A 22,767-nucleotide genomic window follows, 5' to 3' on the forward strand; every position below is an offset into this window, starting at 1 on the left:
CCTTTATCCCGGTAGCCTATTTTAATAAATAATTATAGGCAGCTAAAGGATTTGTTAATTCCAAAAGGTCTCCCCTTCACATTTCTCAGAGGTTCCGCTCAAGGAGACACCATGATAATAAGGCTGACTCGGGATCCCTACTTCACAATGTCATTATGAGCTAGCATTTAAAATGAAAAAAATATGTATATTATACCTAAAAGCGTTACAAGGTTACAGTCTCGTCTCCAAGAATATTTAACGCTGCTGGGAAAGCAGCGCTGTTGCTCTGAGGAGGAGGTAAAGGGGGGGGGAAAACCAAGAGAAAAATCCTTTCTGAAATACAAGCTTAGAAAAAAAGATGTGGGGAGCGAGCGTGGAGTTCATTTGCATTTCCAACGACTGGGACTAATCCTCCGCCACCACGTTTATATTTCCTTATTACTTTTCCTAACTGTCTTATTTTTTTGCTCGTAGCTTTTTCTCCTCTCTCCGTTCCCTACTCCTCCCTGTTTCTAAATACCCAGCGCCTTATTGTCTGGCTTGGGGCCGGACGACCAAGGGCTAACGATGGCCCGTCCGCGCCGGCCCATACAGCCCCCTGAAAACAAGGGGGCGAGGGCGGGTGGGTGCCCCCAAGCCCCCCGGGCACCCGAGCAGCCCCGCTCAGCGCCGGGGTGCCCTGCCGCGGGGTGCCCTGCCTCGCTGCGTTAGGGTCTGCTCCGAAAGGCTGCTGGGGTCGAGCGAGAGCAGAGGGTTTGTCGCCAGGTCCGCGGGGCACGGCCCAGGCAGCGGGCCCCATCCCGGTGGGGCCGCGGGGTGCTCCCCGGCACGGGGCACCCGGGGCTCAGGGCCCTCCCGGGACGGCTTCCTCCCTCCTGGCCCCCCGTCACCCCCGAGAGCCACCGCTGCCCCGGGAGCTGCCCCGGTGACGGCGGGTGGCACCGCCGGCTGGGGCTGGAAAATAACGTAAACCACCCCAAACCCCTCACAAAAGAGACGGCCGCCCAACGCGGCTATTATTGAAAAATCTAGCTTTATCGTCATATGGAGACCTTTCTAAAAACTAACGCAGTTTAATCTTTAAAGCCCCATTCAAAATGGCACTTAGCGAAGAGTTAGACATGAAACCGGAGCTATATCTTAATGTTAATATACATCCTCTATCTCTGACAAGTAAATTACATTACTAAATGCCTGTTTGAGACCAGCTACTAAACTGCTGTTTCAATAATATCCTAAAATTTGTTAATAGCAGCTCTTTCAAATAAATTATTAAGTGATAATGAAAAAAGTCCCGCTTTGAATTTATATATATTTCAGCAGAGAATAATGTTTTATTTAAAATAGTTACAGCGCGCCTTTTGATTTAGAGTTTAAAGTAAATAATATTTGTACATCTAAAACATACTCAAGACAAATGAAAAGCCTCTAGATGCTTTTGTATGAGATGCTGAAGAGCTCTACAAACTTAAAAGCACAACCTCAATTAAGCCCATCTTCATCTGGAAAAAAAATTAGCAACTGAAAGCTGAATATATTAGATAATGCACACTTGCAGAAGAGCATTCTCTTAGCAAAAAATTCTTGATAACCAACGTAAAGCTGGCCTTAGAGTTGCTCAATGCTAATTTTGTTTGAAACTGTTTAACTAACTATGAATAGATATCCATATTCAACAAAGACATAATTAATGGCAACCTTTTCTTCTGCTTAGAAGACATCATAACAAGCAGAAAAGTACAAAAAGATTTTTATAGTAACTAATTTAAGGACAAAGGGTTGACCTCTAGCATTTCATTAAATAAACTGAGCGAATAAAAGAAGAGTGACAGTATTCATCCTTGTTCAATTCAAGCAGCCAATTTCAAAATGCAAATCATAATCTGCAGATGTTGGAGCCTGATATATTTTTTTAAAATATCATTTGTTCAATTTAAGAACATCAGACATTTGAATTTTAAATAAAAATCAAAACCAATTCCCAGCTTCGGTTTTAGGCGTAGCGTGACGGCGTGCGCGGTGCCGGGGAGGTCTGCGGGTTAGCCGGGGCTCCCCTCCCTCCCCAGCCGTTTGAAACTCGCCAGGCGAACCATTCATTTTATATATTATTTCCAAAACCTTTTAATGGAGAAGTTCTATTAAGCCGCGCATTATTTCTGATTAGCACCGCCGGTAAGTGCTGCTGCATTTACAACCCGGGTACGGAGAGTGAGAACAGCCACCAGCCGAGCCCACCGAGCTCCTCCATCCTTCCCACCCGTGGAGCCCCAGCACCCGCGCCCGGGTAGCACGTCAGCCCGAGACGCAGGGGGTGACGGATGCAGCCCCCGAACCGCGATGCGACGGGGCTGGTCTGCGCGCGGAGAAGAGCACCCTTGCTCCGGTCCCCAACGGCAGCAGGAGCCTGGAGCCCCTGCCGGGGGAGAGATGCGGTGGAGCGCCCTGACCGGGGCGCAGGTGGGAAACAACAACCGGAGATGAATTGACTCTGAATTTGGCAACGCGGCCCCAGATCTCAGCAGCCTGGGCTTTCTCCCGGGTGCCGGGGAGAAGGCGTGGTGGGGAGGAAGGAGATTTCGGTTGGACTGTGGGTGATCTGCAATCTTTTACCTCGGGAGAAATTCAGTTTCAAGCCAGCTCGACACTTAGCACACGCTTGCCTTCCACACGGATTTAGGGGAAGTTAAACACGTGCTGAAGCACACCGCTCGGATGGGAGAGCCAAGGGGAGGCACCTCCAGTTCAGCAGATATTAGGCACTTTGCTGGCTATGGATCCACAGCTTAATACCTGTCACATCTATTGAGGGTTTTCTTCTTCATTTCCATGCTTTAATAAGACTGTTTTAGCATTTCTTACCTTACCAAACCGAAGTCACAGAAGAGATGGTAAGAGATGCTTTTAACGTGTCTAAAGAGACCGGAAGATGACTTGCCGCATCTGACGCAATGGTAACACGAGTTCCTCCCTCTCCCATTTCTACATCAAATCCGACAGCTGTTTACAGGTTTGCGGAGGATAACCCACAGGGCACGGCATCGCACGAGCCTGCAAAAATATGGAATTTCTCTTAGGAAACTGCTTTGGGGTGCTTGGAAGGGTTTGGGGGGAAGCAAGAGATTTTGCCTATTTTGGCCATTTAAATACACAGACCCGCGGAATGAGTTTCTGGCTTCACTGAACTTGGCTGTAGGCTACAATGGACCAACACCGAAGTCTCCTCAGAAAGTAATTTCCTTCCTTCTTTAATAAAGGGAAAATATGCCAGGTACCCACCACATGGACCTTAGTTACTGCTAAGTTACAACGAAGAACGTTTGTGAAAGCACGTGTATTAATTAAACGGCTGTTGATGAGAACTCATCAGCGATTCACGGTACACGGCGAGGAACTGAAACAAACGGTCAGGAGCATCGCTCGGGAGAAGAGAGCAGAACTGCGCCGTGGCTGGCAGTCGGTGCTGTTTCACCCAAGTAGAGCGGAGTCACTTCTGATACGAGGAGCGCAGGTTTTTTTGCGAGACCCTCCAAAAAGCGCCGTTCAGGAGCGGCCGGCCCGCCCCGGCCCCGCTGGCGCTGGGCACGGGGAGCGAGGAAGGACCGGGGTCTTGCCAAGCGCCTGCAACCCTCCTACACAAACAGACCCTGCAGCTGTCGCGGGGCGAAATAAATGACTTCCGGAGGTTACGGAGAATAAATGAATCCATTCATGCAAAAGTGAAGGGGACATTGTTTTCCTCCTCGGGAAAAAAAAAAAATCCCCAACAACCTATATATTAAGGTATCAATGAACAACAAATTCATTCTGTTATGACACAGGAAATCGAAAACAGAATAGGCTGCAAAACAAACTCGATTTATCTTCGCCACACATGCAAAAGAAAAAATTTCTCTTGTTAGCTGTTCTGATTAGAGCGTTCTTTGACTGGCAGTTTTGGCTCACATGCCTCTTGACTAGCGCTTAGAATTCAAGCCACACATGGAGAATTTTTTGCCGGTGCTTTAGCAGTTGATGCTAACTTCTTAGATTAAGATTGTTTCCTTAGGTTTATCCTCTTCAGTGACAATGTGTGTACAATACGCCTTTAGAGCATATTTAAAATCAGGCTGCAGATGCACATAATCTCTGTCTTCCTGCATTACAAACAGGAGACGTAGAGGTTTGGTTTTTTTACAAGGGAGAGGAATTACTCATTCAAAGAGAAACAGAGCCTTTCGTTTTCACTTTGGCAACCTTCATTTTTATATTAAAAAAAAAGACAAAAAAGGCAAAACTGAAGCTGGGAACGCACTCAGACCAGACCCCGTTTCTCAAAATAAGGCAGTAGCCAGGGGTGAACAGAAGACCAAGCCCCCTCCACCAGCCCCTCGCCCTCTCCTCCCGCGTGCCGGGGACTGGAAGCCTCCGGCGCTCCTCAGCTCCATCCCCTCCCCACCTCCCGCCAGCGACGCTGAGCCCGCCCGGGGCGTCCCCACCAGCTCCGTAACACCTTTGGGCACGCGTTTAGCCTGAGCAGACGTGGCAGCCCCGGCCCCGGCCCCGGGAAGGACAGAGGAGCAGCGGGTGCTTCTGGCGCAGCACCTTCTGTTTCCCCATCCCTGGAACAAATGCTGCCCGTCCCGTCACAGCAGCACCAGGGGCACGGGCAGCCGGGGGAACCAGGCGAGACCTTCGCCCCGGCTCTTGCTGTCAGACAGCCCCGCTGGCTTAAGCTCTTGGTCCCTGCAGGGTCATGGTCCAGCACGGCAGGTCTCCGTCCCACCCCGCCGCCTTGCAGAGCTGTTCCCTCGCGCCCTTCCGCACGCCCCCTCGGCGCTGCAACGTACCCGCTTTTGCGAACCCACTCCGATTTTCTGTTCGAGGCTATAAACCCAAAGTGCGGGCGAGAAACAAAGCCCATATTGCTCTCATGTCTAAGCCATTTATGCTTAGCTATTTTCCCCAAGTAACATTAAAAAATCTCTTAAAAATGAGTGTATCGGGTCGATCCTGCTGTAGAAATGGAATTTGTACACTTGCACGCAGCTGCAAGAAGCGCTCAGCTTGCAGGGGAATAATCCAAAAGGTTTTAATTAGGGAAAGCACCAATAAATAAAAGACTACGAGCTTGGATGAGGACACTTGAAAGTAAAAAGAACTCGGAAAGACGAGCTACGTTTGCGCTTGGAGGGGAGATCTCCCTCCAGAAGGGCAGACACGAGCATTTTTTGCCCTGCCCAGCAACCCCAAAAGAAGGCACGAAACATTCCCCAGCGCCAGCGTGCCCTCCCAAATCAAAGGGGCTCTTCAGGAGAGCGAGCCCAGGCGATGCCCGGCGCATTAATGCAGAGCACATCTCTGAACCCATGTGCGGCCGAGGCAGGAGCCCACCCCTTCCGTCAGCTGGTGACTTCCTACGCGTCCCGGACAGCTGCGCGTCTGTCTGCGGCGCCCGAGACGCCTCGGCCTGCCCGGATTTCTTGGGACCGACCGCCGGCTCCAGAGGGGGTCCCCAACAAAGGCAGGATGCACCCCCGGCACCGCGCCAGGATGCGGCCGGGCTCGGGGGGCCAGGGCCAGGCAGCGCGGTCCTCCCCGGCCGCTTCTTTAAACCCATGTCACGCTCCCACAACAACTGCTCCTCTGTGCTTGTTTGAACTGTCCCTCCCAATTAGCGGTAATAAGTGACTCTGTAAAGATGAGCAAACACAAAGCATTCATTAGCCCCGGCGGCCCCCTCCCTCCCGGCCCAGCGGCCCCAGGAGATCCCCAGGGCACCGCTCCGCCGGCGCCCGCAGCATGCTGAGCGCATCTCGCCCGGCCTCGGCGAGCGCCGGCAAAAGGCAAATTAATGACAAGTCGCTCGAAGAGTTTGCCTGAAATTATTTTATTCTGCCCATCTACCCAAGAATTGATTACCCTCGGCCTGAAAATATGTCCAAATCAATACGCTAAAGCTAAGAGCAAAAAAGACATGCTCTAGCCCCATTTATTTAATCCACTTTTTTGAGGAATGGCACATAATTTACCGGGGAGGAACTGCTAAGCCTTTCCAGAGCAAGGACTAATGACAGGCTGTGGGAAACCTGCGCCTTCATCCATCTCCCGTCTGAGCCACCGGTCCCTGCACCCACCGGTGATGACCTTGGCGGCGGCGAAGTCCCCTGCGGTGCCGGGACGTGCCCTCCGGCCATCTCACCGTCCCTGCTGGGCAGACAGATACAGAGACGAGGCACGTCGCGCAGGGTGCCAACCAAGGAAACAATTTCAACCCTCCCCTTGAGAGGAACATTCTTAAAACGTGAAAAAAAAACCCCAAGCACCAAAAAGGACGACTGGCTGCCCAAGATGGCATACCCCAGTTTATTCATATTCATGCATCTCAGACCATTTTCTACAGATAACGTGGCCTGCAGACAAATACTCGCTCCAGGCTGTTAAAGCACAAAATAAACATCCAGAAACCACCTAGAAACAGCCTCGCATGCTGTTTTATAGCAAACTCTAGGAGAAAGAACCACCACCCTGCAGCTATTGCATGCACAGGTGGGGCAAGCATCCCACTCCCACTTGAGGTAACTCCCATCAGGCACCCAAAAACTGAGGTACCTTTTCAGAAAAGCAGGCGCACGCACCAGCGTTAAAATCATCTGAAATGGCCGCCCAGGAGAGACGTGGGGCTCTACGACACGGCCAGCTGTGAAGGCAGGCACTTTCTTACAACTAGAACAAGAATGAATTTGGGGAGGGGACAGGCAGCACGCAGGCAGGGTTGTTGGCTTTCCCTGCAGGCCTGGCTCTTGTCTGGTAAGCTGAAACAACTTTGAAGTAAACACTAGTTAGGGAGTGAGCTAAAAACGATGCTGAATGTACACAACAGGAACACTGAAATTACGTGAGCGACATTTGTGGCTGGACTCATTAGCAGAAAAATACATGCATTCCCCAGCGTGCCTGAATTCAGTTCCCAGAAATAAATGGCCCGAGGGACGCTCTGCAGGACCACAACGTGCCACGTTATCGGGGGCTGAGACCCAGGTCTGGAGAAATTTCAGCTCCACGTGCTGCTTTCCACAGAAAACGCTCAAAACCCACCTTGCAGCTGACAAGAGCCTGCTAACTGACCGGTGGAGCAGCGTCTGGAACGCACCCCATTTGCGAATCCTCTGCATGCTCCACAGGGTCCTGGATTTTCCAGGGCATTAAACTCTATCACCCCTCAAAAAGCTTCATGGCAGCTGTCATCCTCCTCGAGGGGGGTGGACGGATGGGCTTCTCGCTGGAGACCATCAGTGTCACTCTCGAGCCGTCGGTGGGTGAAGAACGAGGCAGCGGTGCCTGCCCCTGCAGCCCTGCCGTGCCCAGGAGGGCAGAGCGGCGGCCAGGGAGCCTTGCTAGCCTCTGCCCGCGGGCTCGTCCTTACTTGCCTGAAACGGAGGTGCGAGAGCAGCATCTGTCCCTAACACGCAGAGGTACAGCAGCGCACCTCTACGTACACACATCCGTATGGACTCACACGGGGCTTCCCATGCGCTATCATGGGAAGATCGAAGGAAAAGACAATTCAGGTTGCTTTAAACAAATGAACTCAAGCCTTCCTACTCGCTGCCATCCCTTAAAGCGAACATCTTTACGTAAAACAAAGAAATAAAGCAGCAGAGGATAGCAAAGCCAAAATCCAGGATTTGCTGGCTTCTCCTGCCAGGTTGTAACTCGGGCAAACCCATTCCCCCCCACGCCACGCTGCTCAGGCCGGGGGCTGCTCCCAGCCGTGCCCAGGCCACAGGGCTGACCCTGCTCGGCTGGCACCAGTCTCGCCTGGGACGGCCGTCGTGGCAATGACAGCCACAGCAGCATCCTGCTGGCGTCAAGGGCCGGGGGTACAAAAGCTGTGCAGCACGCACAGCTGCAACCCTGCGGACGCCCCGTGGGGCCGGCCGCCCTGGCTCCTCCGCAGGAGCCGTCTCCCTCCAGCCTCTGGGCAGCCACAGCAGGAAAGTGCGTGCCCGTTCTGTCCGGGAGTTTCTGACAGGCACCTCCGGCTGCTCTGCGCAGCCCCTCAAGGGCAGCACGTCCCCAAGCCCACGGCAGTCCCGGGCTGGAAGAGAATTACTGTTGGCCCCATCGTGCAGATGAGAGACTCTTCACCTGGGGAGATGCCAGGGCAGGAGAGGGAGCCCAAGGAAAGAGCAAAACAAAATGGGGCTCGAAGCAAGACTTGTTGAACCCCAGCCCAGCTCCTCTGCGTCGGGGCAGGGAAAAAAAAGCGACTTTCTACTCAGAGAGGTGGTCCGTGCTCTGCGTTTCTGGCACCGCAGCCAGGAGAAGGGCTCCTCGCCGGGCGGCTGCAGTCCAGCTGACGCACTGTCTTCAGCTGCAGTTGGCTTTACTTAGAGGGGATTTTTCTAGATTAAAAATGCTGGTTCTCTCCTATTCAAAATGGGAACATTCATGAAAAGGGGTCATTCATGATAAATTTGTGAGTGCTGGGTAGGAAAAAAAAAAAAATCAGCCCAGAAAACAACATCACCTTTATTTTTCAGCACTGCCGAGGAGCCCCCAGGAGCTCCTCTGCAGGGACGCACCTCCTGCAGCAGCCCCAGCAAGGGCTCTGGAAGGGCTCGGCGCAGCCCGCCCAGCACCCGGCACCCAGCCTCTGCCGGCTGCGTTTGCGCGGCGTGACAGGCACCGGGCGGGCAGGCCAGCGTCGTAAAGTGAAAACCGGCGGGGCCGGGGTACCGATTTCTTTACTCATCTCCCTTACATATTAACAGGCACAAATCCCCATATGTGGCAGCAATGTAAACTAGTTTTATTACTCAATAAAATATGTGAAACAAAATAAATGGTTTTGTCAAACACTATATCTCCTCAAATAATAACGCACCAGCTTAAAAAGAAAAACAACCGACATTCATATTCTATTGCAAAGTTTTATTTCCCCTCCCAGAGGAGAGGGAAACAGGCATTTCAATTTCGAATTCAAATACTGTATAGGAATACAGTAACTGTAGTTCTCAGAGGGTTGTGCAAATGCCAGCAAAACAAACCCCAAATCAAATTTATTAGCTGGTGGAGATCTCTAACAATTTTACACAGTGACTGATAAAGCCGTCTGGGAATTCCTTTCAACATTAAGTGATTTAAAGCCCCTACAGAAACTTCATTGTCTGTTACAATATATAGAGTTTATCAGTATCAAGTAATGCTAGAACAGCAGCGATTGGGTTGTTTATTATTGCCAGTGTACGTTTTCTTTAATCTGGAAAGCTTACCAGGAATCCTAATATCCAGAGTCCTGCAGAGAACTATAAAGGGAGGAAGTGAAAATTAATTAAGAACCAGAGCCCGCGTTTTAAAGGAACTATCTGTATTTTGATTGCAAGGTTGAGATGCTCACTTCTGCTGTTCGTGCGCTTGCAGAAAGCGATACGTATCTTATTTCCCCATTAGGATCAGCCGTGAAATGCCCACAATCTGCTCAGCGCAGGGCACACGTGCACCGAGGAGGACTCCCAGCCCTGCAGACCCTGCAGCTTTTGGAGGCAGCCAACTCCCACCAAAATAAACGGGTGCTAGAATTAGGCTGGTCTTGTGCTGCTGTTTTCTTGGGGAAAGCAACCGCAAGTGCAGCCTGGCTCCCGCTCTGGGATGAGAAATGCCCTTCCTGGGGATGCACGGGGGAGGAAGGGGAAGGCACAGCCGCCTCCAGCCTCCCGCGCCCGGGCAGCAGCCGCATCCACACCGCCCTGCCCAGGCCAGCTCCTTCGTCACCAGTTTTAAAAGCAAACCCAGAAATGCACAACTCTCTCTAATTGCCAGATTTTTATCACGCACGTTTATAACTGTGCCATTTGCATTTTAGTTGTTAAAATATCGGGGGGGGGGGAGTATTTAATCAATCATCACAGCTTACAGAGTCCTAAGTGAGAGAATATTTTTTGATTGTCTCTGCTTGTATCTACATATTTCACAAACCTGACAGACAGTTCTTCATTTCAATTAGGGGAATGCTGATCGTTAGCTAACTAATAAGGACCAATTTTCTGTCACAACTATTTCCTAATTAAATTCAAAACAGAGATTTCTAACCCAGATGGTCAGCGATGCTACAGATTTGTTTAAATTTGGTATCACAGTAACAAACTACTAATTAGGGTTTGTAAATACACCAATTCCCTTATGACTTAGTTGTTAGTAATGCATACAACCGGTTTATTAAAGCACTAATTGTGTCTGGCTTTACTTGGGCCTAACACATAATCCACTTATCACATACTGGTACCAACTCATTTTGAAGGGATTATGAATGAAATCATAAATGAGGTCTCGCATCCAGTTCCCCGGTATTGTTAATAAAGGTTTGGTGTCATATTTAGATGATTTTCTGCCTCTGATGGAGAGCGGCCCCGCAGCGATGCTGGTCCTCCGTTCTCCAAAGGGAATTTAATGAAAAAAGTTCCGGATACCGCTGCAGTGGCTAAAACAGGGTCTTTGCCCCAGCTCGGCTAGTCAGCAAATCATCACGTCAGCCAGGCTCCTCACAAGGAGCCCCAGCGTTTCCCAGAGAAAGCATTCAACCAACATCTAATCCCTGTTTATTTCCCATTGAAGTCAAGCTTAGCACCTCCGTGGGTCTGGGTCTTCCACAGGGGGCTCGCGAGACCCCCAGCCCTTTTCCTGAAGACCTTCACGAGCGCAAGCCTCGACCACCTTCTCGCAGAGGCGTGGAGGAGATCTGCCGGTGCCACCCAACCCCACTGCCACGAGAGCCGGGTTTCCTCTTGCCCTTGCGGAGGGACAGCCCTCCCCAAAAGGCACCCTGAGTTTGATTTCATGGAAACGTTATGAAGAGCATGAATCGGCAATACGCCACTGCCGGACCGCGCCGGCTGAACACCCCTCGGCTGCCTTGGCTTTATCGAGTGCGTGTAAAGTAGGAAATAAATGATAGATAACCATGAATTGCAAGGTTATGTAAACACGGAGGGGGTTTTAGAAGAATCCTCCTAAACCATAAAAGAAAAGCACGGATGGTTTATCACATCGCTAAGACCCAAGAATGCATTAATAAATAGAATAATAGATAATGAACCATGGAGTACAAGGCTAAACTATCAGCTATTGTGAGGATCCTGTGACAGTATAAACAATGAAGGGGAAGAAAAAGCTTTGTTGGTCTGTCACCAGAACCTTGTAGTGTATCTTTTATAACCTATTTTTAATGAATTCACAGCACCTATCAGTTATTCTCTGCCCAAATCCCTCATTTTCCTCCCTCTTGAATGTAAATTCCCATGCTCCGCTCTTCCTTCACCATGACTTCCCATGTTAAACTTTGGGTTTCTCTGGCTTTCAATAGCCTTTCAGCCACAGCAAAACCAGATTTCTGCTTCTGCTTTCATATTTCCAAAGGGTTACTAGGATGTTAACAAAAGTGTTTTTTAATGCAAAGTAGGAGTACCTCTCAGCCCCGTTACATCCCTTGCTGCTTCTATAACAGGAGCATGAATAATCAGACAGGTCTAATTCAGCCCTAAGTGATGATGCCCACAGACACGCCTGCAAGAAAAAAAAAAAGCATCAAAGCTGCTGCTACTCTTACTGTTTTCCAGCCTTCTGCAAATAATACTGAGAATTGTTGGAGGGGACTTAAAATTAATTCAAGAGATAGTATCCTCTTTGTAGACACTACTGAGACTCACTAACACTTTATTTTCATGGCACCGAGGTGTTTTTATCCTGAAATAGGTACCCAGGATACATTTACTGTAGATTACTTTTATTTTTACTGCAGCATCGTTAGGTACAGAGGACTAAGGATACAGGGGTGACCACAACAAGCTCAATTGCAGTAAAAACCCTCGGTCTTGCCTCCACTAGAATCTGAAATACTGATATGATTTCCATGTAGAAAATGCAAAGACTTTTTGCTGCTGTGCTGGCAGCTTTGTGGTACTTGGTGCCGTACCGACATCGTGCATGACCCCATACAGTCTCAATGAGCAAGGCTGTCGGAGGGAGAAGAGGGTCCGTATTGAAGATGGGGGAACTGGGCACAGCAAGACAAATGCCCGAACATCCAAAATTATTTAGGTGGCAAACCCCACCTGAAGCAAAAGCTCAGCCAAGGAGCCTGCACTGGACCCAGGCTTTGAGGCTCACATCGGTAACTACTTTTAACTCATTACTCTTCACATGTCACAAAGACACCGCAAGTAGCCGTGAAAAGCCAGACACACATAACACACAAGCTGTTGGTTTGCTCCTTACACTAACAAAGGTGAATTCAAGACACTTGAACAAAACCCAAGCAGCAGTCAGTAATTTGGATCTGGGTTTTTTTGACTCCTCGCACCTGAGTTCTAGCAACATTTGATGCCCGTCCCAAGCGCATCCCCCTCCGCGCTCGCTGGGTCTCCGGCAGGAGGGCCGCACCGGGGGTCGCTGCCCCCAGGGATGGGACGGGTGACCGCTCGCCTCGCCTTTGCCGGGTGCCAGAGGAAGGCACAGGCAGGGAGGTGGCTGCCCTTGCTCTCAGGCTGGAGCTCCTGGAGGAGCCTTTCTCCCGACCACGGAGGAGGCAGGGAGCAGGCGGCTGCTCTGCCGGGAACACACTTCATGCTGGTGAGGAGGACAGCCATGTGCTCAACAGGCTCTGGAAATAAGTGGAAGTCAAATAAGTTTGCCATTCTTTGTCCCCCCCTTTCAATATCTAGCTTTGATCAAAATCCTTGGATACTCAAGTGGTTGTTGACTTAATGTAGTAATGAGACATAGCCTTAAGTGAGGCTATTTCCGTGCCCATTCAGGCTCTCCGAGAGCAAGAGATGCAGGAGGAAAAGCCTCTCCTGGTCTCCGGGAGCTGGAGACAGCTCGACAGAGCCCTGGCTGCAACTACGACAAGATGCAGCAGGAGGATCTACGTGGTCACAGCTACACAAGATGCACTTAACTCTGCGATACTGTCTTATTACAACAGCACTTGGTAACATCAAGAAATCAAGTAAAAACACCACCTCAGAAAGCTGCACCACCAAGCCGTTCATCCCCAGAGCACCTCCAGAGATGGTCTAGGAGGAACCCATTTGGAAACCGAACCAGTTCCTTCCAGATCTCAAACACACGATGCCACACCATCCCTCGAGGGAGCAAGGTACTGCAGGATTTGGGCACTGCGGGTGCCTGGGCCGAGGCCAGGCCTGTGGGCTTCTCACAGCATGTACAGCCTGGAAGAAGTCATGCAACACTAGCTTCTCACCAGTGAAAGCCAGTACGGCCAGTTTCAGAGAGGAGCTGAGGGTTAAGCCCCATACACGCATTGATGAGGAGTGCTGCACACCAGCAAGGTATCATTGTGCAAGGACCAGCTTCAGTTTCGGCTGTGGTGCTCTGCACCATGCACAGAAACTGCCTCCTCAGCAGGCACCTACAAGCGTTTGCTGGCACAGAGAGGACAACCCCACAGCCTCGTCCCCTGCAGGTGACAGGGGACACGTGCTCTGGGCCGTGGGAGCAGTGCCCGGCCAGCAGCACAGCCCTTCACACGCTGCCTCGCAAGAAATCCACAGCAAGGTTTTTAGATCTAGACTTTTGAAATTCAAACTCATTTTTCCTTCCATGTACACAGCTGGGAAAAGGAAGCAGAAAGCAGAAGACATAGGTAAGGTTTCTCCAGGGAGGCATTTAACGAGCCAGCTTTATCGAAAGGAAAGCTATTACGGTGCCTTCGGAGCGCTGTGACTTGCAGTACCGAGCAGGACTGATGCTTCAATCACACTCCGTCTTCCAGGCGAGTTCCCTTTCCTACCTTCTTAATACAGCAAACAAGCTCTAGTTTTGTGCTGACAGTGGGAAGCCAAAGTTTATTCTGGAAGGGACCGCATAGACGCCCCAGCCTACGCAAGGGCATAGACACCGCAGCCTACGCAAGGGACGTGCCTCCTGCTCTGGGAGGTGACCCATGAAGTGGCTCTGCACCCCACCTCTGACTTTTACGCTCATCCCTTGCAAAGCAACCCACCCTAAGTGCCAGTCAAACTCCAGCTGGGGTCTGGACACCAGATGCCATGGACAGCGTCGCTCCTTCCTCGAGGCCACCGGTGAAGAGGGTGGCATCATCCCAAGGAGCCGGGCAGGCTTTCTACTTGTTTGCGTCTCAGACCCATAAAAGAGAGAGAAGTAGAAAAGCAAGGCAGGAGGGAGGGAAGAGTCCAGGAGCCTTGATAAAAACATCAAGCCCTGAGAAAAGTAAAAATTCTCAAACTGACAGGGAGCAGCTCAGCCAATTAGGTTTTTAATTCCCCTCGTTATGCACAGTCAGTCAATAAATTCTGCACCAAGCAGCTGCTCTAATTCTTAAGCCCATTAAGCCCTACATCTGATAGGCAGGAGGGAGGGGCTGCCGGGGGGCACATACGGCACTCCTTGAGATATGAAACATTTCCTCTTGTGCATCTGGGTCACCCCCACCCAGCCCCACTCCTAACGGATATTTTATGAAGCCGGTGAATAAGAATTTATATAAATACACATGCCAGAGACACACACAACACATATGGAGAGAATAAATAGGTAACTGAATTAGATGCGCCGAGGGATTTTTGTTGGTGCTATAATAGAGCGGAAGAGCAGAGCCAGAGGGCTCGGGGGTGTCCCTCAAGCCACGGCAGCACTTGCACCCCGGGAGATGTCGGCAGAGGGAGCAGGGTGGCTCCCGCACCATCAGATGCCCTCAGCCCTGACTTGGTCACAGCACGAGCTGCGGAGACCAGCACCCACGCCAGCCTCCTGCCACCAGTGCCAAGAGAGGTGTTTTTACCATACAACTTACCCGATCTGCTTGGGTCATCTGTTTTGTGGTGGAGCTGAACCATGCCCTGGAAGAACCCATTTCCATCCTTTCCCCGTGAAGGGCAGTGGAGGTAACCCATCACCTGCAGCCATGTCAGGGAAGATGTCTCTTTGGACAAGTCCTACCCTACGTGTCCCATGCGGTCCCCACTCTGCCCACTGCAGCCTCCCACAGTCAGGGGCCGTCTCAGAGGTGTGCTATCACAACAACACTGTCCAGCACAAGCAGGTATCTCACCTCAGAGCTGAAAGGCAGATGGAGAGACCCTCTGAAGGCCCCCTTTGTCAGCCTTGCTGGTGCCTATGACTCAGAGACCCCCCTCCACTGCTATCAGAGGGCAGAAGGACACGGCCATACCCATCTTCAGTTCCTTCCCATGCTTCAACCCAAGCTTCAGTGAAGCCGTTATTCAGCCCAGGCTGCAGATGAGGCTTTTGCATCTCCACAGCAATGCACAGCCTTCTAGGGACAGGACAGTTAACCTGCCCTCTTGCTTCCGAACCCACCTCCATCGAGGTGAAGCCACCATCTCTTCTCAGCAACACAGAAGTCTCCTCGTCACCCCCCCAACAAACCTGCACAAGAGTCAACCACCATCTGGCATAATAGAGAAATATCCCCCAAGAGCTGGTAATGCCTTTAGAGCAATAGGAAGAAAATAACCCACCACACAAGACCTATCTCACAAGCACCAATGAAGCATGGGAGACCGCTTGGAAAATCAGTAAGGGGAAGGCCTGGGACGGGGCAACAGGATTTTGGTGTCTGAAGTGGAGGAGGGAAAGGATCCCAAAGAGCTAGACAGGCAGCCAAGAGTGAAGAAAAACAGGTTCAGAGATGAAGGGAGGAAGAAAATCACAAAGCAGTGAGGCAAGCCCAAAGAGGGCTGGATCCGACGCAGTAAGGGACCAGAAGCTACGACAGCAGTTCCCAGAGTGAAGGGGCAGATGGCTTTAGCGGTGGTATCCGACTGACTGCAGAGATGAAAGGCAGGAGAGAAAAAGGGAATATATCGGGAGTGGAAAAGTGTTCGGCAGCCGAGACAGTTTTGCTTGTTAATTGGCAACCAGCTAACACATTAATTACAAAGTTACTGGATGGTCAAGAAAAAAATTGGCAGCAGAACAATTTGTATTTCTTCTGAAATGCACTCCTTGCTGAACAGACCTTGCTTTTGAAACGGCTGCTTCTGCTGCCATTAACATTCAGCACTTCAAGCGCCCGAAGTCTGGGGAGTCATCACAAGATGCAAATGAATATGACAGCAGCCGCATCCAAGCGAACCTGACGAGCAGCTTGAGCCACGGACTCCCCCTCTTCCATGCTCTGGATTAAGCCATGGCCATCAAAAGCCTTCAACGAACACACATCTTTTTACGGACGTGGGGTTGCCGTGCCAGCCACATCATCCCTCGCATGCCCTTGGCTACAGAAACCTGACCGCAGCCGCTCCGGTAGCCTGGCTCCCGGCAGGGCTTCGACTAATGACCACGGATTTTGCCATACAGCAAGAAACACGCTTGCCAAATCATTTGCTAACTACTTATGACCCAGACCCTCGAAGACATTTTCACACTCAGCACCCATTGATAACAATGGGGACCTAAATATTTTCAGAGTTCAGACCTGGGTTCTGGGATGAAAAGAAGCGGTCCCGCTTTTAGCTGTTGAGTCCTTACTAATCCCAGATTAGTTTGAAAGATTAATTGCAGGACATGTGCATCTAGCAAAAAAAAAAAATCTATTCTTTATTCATCTCTTAGATAAAAATATGAAAATAAGCTACCCCTGTAAATTGCATACCCACTGCACAGCAGGAAAACAACAGTCCTCCTGCATCGGTTGTCTTTCCCTATCAGCACGAAAAAGCACTAGAGGAGTAAGCAACGACAAGCCCTTAAGCTTTAGTCAAGGCAAGGAGCATAAATGAAAGTTTGCTCGACCTCTGTGAAAATACAGGCTGCAAAGAGGCTGTTACTATAATCCTATCCAGCCTAAAAATGTAATTTCCTCACTTCGAAGGCTGGTTGGAGCTGCTATTCATGTTTCAGCCCCCAGCCAAAGCCCGATCTCTCGCCAAAGGCAGTTTCTAGACTGGAAGTCAAACATGGGTTTTATTGTCGGGAATCAAATGGAGCCATCGGCATGTGCTGAAAGTTGCGGCAATCAAAGCCTTCCCGCGGCACCGCGCTATCTCGCCCCCGCCACACGGCTCTTGAAAGGCAGAAACACAACGTTGGTTTGGATCAAAACACCGAGTCAGGGGCCTGGAAGCCTGGCCAGCCGCAGCGAAGCCCCCAGACTTTCTCCACACTGCATTACAGATCAAGCGCAGCCCTCTCCGCCCCTCCAAACCTGCTAACATCCAAAGGCGAAGCACGGCAAAACTCCAGTCTGTTGGACAGCTACTATCAGCAGTACCCTCCGTTTATCTCAAATGAAAGAATATTTCGCTTTTCCCTGAACTTTCCAGCAGTTGGAGTCTGTTGGTGTACTTTTAGTTAACCATCTAGTTCTTGCAGCTGCCTTCCTAAAACCCCCCACAAGTTTTAGGATGGCTGAAAAAACTTGATTTTTTTTTTTTTTGACTGCCTGAAAAGACCAAGACTTAGAAAGGGACCTCTGAACTTCTGCTTTGCTTTCCACAGCCACCACAGTAAGCTGCCAGGCAGGGCAGGAGCAGTGGTGGACCCCCATGCCAGCAAACCAGCAGTTTAACATAGAGGCAGCAGAAGACCCTGCTGAGGAATCCCTGTTATAATAGGGCTCCTGGCCTCTCTGCACACATAAGGCTCTTTCCCATCAGGAGATACAGAACAGATCATTACTTGAAATAAAATATTTACATGTTGGAGGGACTTACCCTTTCCCTCCAGCATGATTAGCATAGTCACCATATGATGGAAAGGACCCTAACAACTCTTAAGCACTGATGACGGCCTCCTTTGGAGGTACCTCCTCCTTTCCCCGAGCCGTGGCGAAGGATGCTATAAGGGTTACCTTCTGCTGCAGGGAAAGGCAAAGGGGCTGCTGCTGCAGGCTGGGGGACTCTAAGGGTCTCCAGTGGCCCGAGCAGCAGCCTCTTGACCTCCGCGTTGGCACAGCCGTAGGGGAGGTGACTCCAAGTGGCTGTGAGCAATGCCAGCACATTTTGCAGGCAGCACTTTGGGAATGACAGCAAAACCATCTCAGATGCATTCCAGATGCAATGCAGACGTTACTGGAAGGTGTTTGGCCTTAAAGTTTTATTTGCTCTTCAGGAAGGGGGGGTTGCTGTAGGAGCACATAGAATTCACCCGACAGGACAAGCGGAGTTTTAAGTCTTCACCACTGAACATCAGCATGTGCTAAAAGGGACCGTGTAAATTAGCGCCAAGCCTGTTGCCTTGGGAAATCAAGATTTCTTGATGATCACTACCAGTGCAGAGGCACTAAGTCTACATCAGCAGCCAGCCGCAGGAAAGCCGCTCTCCAACCCACTCCATGCAGTTAATGAGATTTGCCGTAATTAGCTCTGTAAGAGATGTGAAACTAATAAATGGAACTAGCCACTGAATCAGTAAATAATTATTTTTCTGCTTTCTTCCTTTTGGTTCTCATATTGCTGGAGTAAGCATCAATTTTATGCTTGAAATGAAATGGCATACATCTGCCTTGGGAAAGCGTGGGGCTGCGAGCAAGCAGCCCGACAGCCTGCGCAGGGCAGAGGTTTTCAGAGGTGGGTTACGCAGCACCGCAGAGTCTACACCTGAGGACGGGCCAAGCCTCAGACACTCACTTACAAAGCTCAGAAAGCCTCAGGAAAGAGCTTGTGGGTTCAAAGCTCCTTATACTATTTAACACTTGGCTGGTAAATTTACTGCCTGAATGTGTTACAGAACAAATCCATCTTACGAATTACAGATGCAGTAATTACAGGGCAGGTGAACCAACCCATCACACACGTGGAACAGGCAACCCCTAGAGCTCCTCGGTCAAGGCAGGCGCACAGCGGCCTCTCGGAGCCGACGTCTGGCCGGAGACAGGGATGCTGCAGAAATCCCTGCATGTGGGTGTGAGAACCCAGGCAGCGCTGAGCTCCGGGGCTTTCGACGGGGATCACGCTGCACACAAGGGGAGAGCGCCCAGCCTCCGCTCCAACAGGTACCGTGCCCACACCGTGCAGACGGATTTTTGCATATTTATTGCAACTCCTGTAAACAGCATAAGCTCACTAATAATGGTACAGATCAGCAGTCACTGCTCCAAGTAAATCAATTAGAAATGGCATTACTGTAATCAGATTAGTTGCCATCCCTCCACCTCAGATTGAGACAGATTTTGTTATCAACCTTGCCGGGTTTGCCCGCTCATTTTCCAAACTCCATTAGAAACACACTCTAGCAAGTTTATACAGAAAGGAGGATCTGCAGCACTAGGTACATATTCAGGACTAGTAGAAAATGGTTTCAAAACCTTAGGAAGTTTGTCAGGGCCAGTTTATTCAATGTAATTAATCTGTCATTAAGAGCTGCCCCTTCTCACCACCGATGCTCCCCAGAGGTCTCTGCCCCTTCAGAGCAGGGTCACACACAACCGAGCTGGTGCTCAGTGCAGGGCAGGGGTAGGACATGAGCAAGCCCCCGGAGCCCGGGGAAGCGAAGCCTTCGGAGGCAGTCACCCCAGGGGGACCTGAAGCTTTCCAGGGGGCAGATTCTGTTTTGGTGCTTTCCCTCCCCTGCCTGCACATTGCCACCTCCCCTCCCCGCTGCACCAAGAGGAGGTGAAACCCTTGGTGACCAGGGGCCCGTACCATTTGTCTTTAAGAGGTTACACTACAAGAGTTAATTACAAAAAATTAACAAGTGCAAAATTAACGAGTCTCCTCCCTTGCCTTACGCATTTCCTCCACAAATCAGGTGACAATACGACGCCTCCTGCAGAGTCATCTCCGCATTGCTGGCCCCAAGAGCACAAGACTCGGGGATCAGCCTTTCCCCTCCCAGACCATTGCATCAGCTGAAAACAAATGATTATACAGGTTGGCTTCTCTCGCTCGCCTGCTGGGGTTTGAACGTGAAGCTCTCAATTTCTTCTCAACTGTGAGAATCAGGAATTAAGTGAAAGTTTGAATTCAAGACAAAGATCACTTAACACTACAAATCTGAAAAATATACCTCAAAAGACACCCCAAAAGGCTGTAGTTATAAGAGTCAATACTCCAAATCCTGAATTGTAATACTCACCATTTCACTTGTGGCAGCAATAAATTTGAGCATAGAAATACCTCTGTCACTTCCGATTATTGAAATTCGTAATTTATCAGGAAATCGGGTTCCTGTTGGTCGTTAGCATTAATTATTCTGAAATGCCCCACCCCTGAGAAGAGGAAGTGAATAAAGATGCGGTGATACACCAAGCAATTCACTGATTCAGTATCTGCCTGTCAATTAGCTGTCTGCAGCAGAGAGCATTTTAATTAAATAGAACCAAAAACTCTTTTGAAGTTCTAAGAAAATAGCCAGCAAACAATTGCCGAGGACAGTTCAAATGCATCTGTGCACTCGCTGTATAATATTCATGTGGTATTACACTGTTGTTGATTATGATAAACGAAGCTAGAGATCAAAAGGAACAATAGTCTGTAATCAAGGATATCTGCATAATAGTTTTCCTGAAGGATGTTTGTGCAGGTGAGAAAGGAGTAAAGCATTGTTTCATCAAATGGTAATTTCCCTGTATCTCAAAGAATGAATCCCATTTGCTAGTCGGGGCATAATTCAATTAAAGAAGAGAATCCTATGAGAGGGAATGAAATCTATCTGTTTGACTGGGATGCTGCAAATCACACCAAGAAAGAAAATGGCATTTGGTCCTGACATTATGATTTATTTCCTACTCGGTATCTTATAATTCCTACAAGATAAGCCAAGACTAGAAATTATCATGTGTACATGGGGGTTGTGTCTGATCCTCTTTATTTTCTCTTCTCAACTGCAGGACTGCATGTTTCAACCTTATCTTTTAAGAGGCCAGTAAAATAAATGGTAATATTTTTGCAGAGGCAGAGCAACTCTTGCTCTGCACCCAAGGCGAGATCAGCCGGCGTAAGCCCACGCCACGGACGCAGAGGAGATTAGAGGGCTGCTCAGAGCCATGCCAAGGAGATCCTGCTCCGGCACGGCCCGTGCCCCTGCCTGCCCCACACGTCCCACTGCTCGGGGCACCCGGGAGCTCTGCCGGCGTCACCCTGCACCCCTCGCGCCTGCCTCTTCCAGCAACCCCTCTGGGAACGGCAACCCCGGGCCAGACCCCAGGCTCCCGAGCTTTGGGCTGAGCAGCAGCGTCCTCTGAGGAAGACCTTCCTCCCTAGATGTTGGCAGCTCACCAGCAGCACTGCTGGGTTTGGACATGAGCATCCAGCAGTACCGCTTTGAGCTTGCTCACGGCTTGCACCCATTAAAGAGCTGCTCTGAGACAACGGGAGACAAACTCCTCTGCTCCTCTTCGTTCTCCAGAGGTCTCAAACATTTAGCCAGGTCCAGCATGGGACCAGAGGGCCTCACCACCGGGCCCTGACCCCAGGTTGGGCTCTCTTCCCCCCATCCCACTCCCCAAAATCCACACACCCCCTTTCCCCAAGAGGGTAGAGATACACCAAAGGAGCACTTTGCTCAGTGAAGATGTCTCTCCTTCTGTAGGCAAAAAGTCCCCATGAGAAATCACGGGTGATTTTTAGCTCTGAGCTTGCTACCGGCACCGGATGGCCTCAGCAGCAATGGCTTAAGGCTCCCATAGCCTTGAGCTCTGCAGATTTTCCTGCCGTTTGAAGCATTCTCCAAAGGCAAAACATCCATGAGGCAGGCCTAGGCTGCTTCGTTCCAGCTTGTGTGTGAGTTGAGCGTTACCTCTCCCCACAAGAGGTAACCCCTCTCTTGGCATCTGAACCCCCCAAATTCCTGTGAGTAACTTGAACAGTTAGGGATTGCTAGGAGCAGTCAGGTGTGAGACTCCAACCCAGTGTCCAAAATTCAAGCAGCGACTGGGAACAGCCCTGTTTCTGCCCTTGCAGTGGATGAGCAGCAACTTTGCAATTTGGGTTTACAGCAGAGACCCCATTTTTGCCACAACTCATAAATCCCCTGATAACTGAGTACGCCACACTCCCATGAACCCTCCTGCTCCTAAACCCAGAGGGCTGGAAGCCAAACAAAAGGAGTGAATGTAGCCAACCTGACCTCCATTAAAAAATAAGCTCAAGTGAGTATTTGCCAACTCAGAGGAAGGCAAGTTTCCTACAGCCGCGGCAGGACCGCATCCAGCAGCAGAACTGGAGCTCGACGAGCTCGAAGGGTAAAGATCAGCAGTAGAACTCCAACACAAGCTGCCACCGACTCGAGGCCACCATCAGCTACTGAGGTTCAAAAAGGACACATCGTCCCCCTCGGACTTCCCAGAGCAGCACTTGGGTCGCAGCGGGCTCGAATAAGAAGTTAAAGCCCCCAGTTAACGACTTTGCACACATCGGGGATTTGTAAAGCGGCGTGCCCCGTGAGGCTGGCTAGCTGGGGACGTGCCCTCAGCCTCAGAGGCCTGCACATCAGCAGCGGAGGACAGGAGGCAGGCGGGGTGCCGGCCGCCCCGTCCCCGTGTCCAGCGCAGCACCCAGCGCAGCGCTCCGACGTGCTGGGGGCCGCACCGGGACTGCGCCTCCAGAAACACCCGCAGCAAACGCCCGTCCCGGCTGAGAGAGAGAAAAGGAGAAGCGTACCTCCCCGGCTCCCCTGCCCCTGCTCCAGCACAGCCTGCCAGCCCCGGCGGGGCTCCCGGGGTGCCCAGCACAGGGAAACCCTCGGCAGCGAGGAGATCACAGGACGAGGCTGTCAGTCATCCTCGCCGGATAACACCCGGGGCCAGGAGCCCTGCCTCGGCGAAGCACCATTGTCCGCCAGCCCAGGGACGCTGCCCGCGCC

The 22,767-nt window shown here is 50.7% G+C and overlaps 1 long non-coding RNA gene across 2 annotated transcripts in view; it reads right to left on the reverse strand.

Moving 5' to 3' along the window:
- LOC140649848 (uncharacterized) overlaps positions 1-22,767 on the reverse strand; it is a 111,380-nt gene that overhangs the window by 50,679 nt on the left and 37,934 nt on the right. The window contains exon 2 of one of the 2 annotated variants that reach the window (XR_012041786.1): positions 2,842-3,030. The exons of the other annotated variant lie outside the window; for it this stretch is intronic. This is a non-coding gene — a long non-coding RNA (uncharacterized lncRNA). The remainder of the gene's footprint in view (positions 1-2,841; positions 3,031-22,767) is intronic. 2 annotated transcript variants of the gene reach the window in all.

Source organism: Ciconia boyciana, chromosome 3 (genome assembly GCF_034638445.1).
Source record: "Ciconia boyciana chromosome 3, ASM3463844v1, whole genome shotgun sequence".
Classification (NCBI taxonomy): domain Eukaryota; kingdom Metazoa; phylum Chordata; class Aves; order Ciconiiformes; family Ciconiidae; genus Ciconia; species Ciconia boyciana.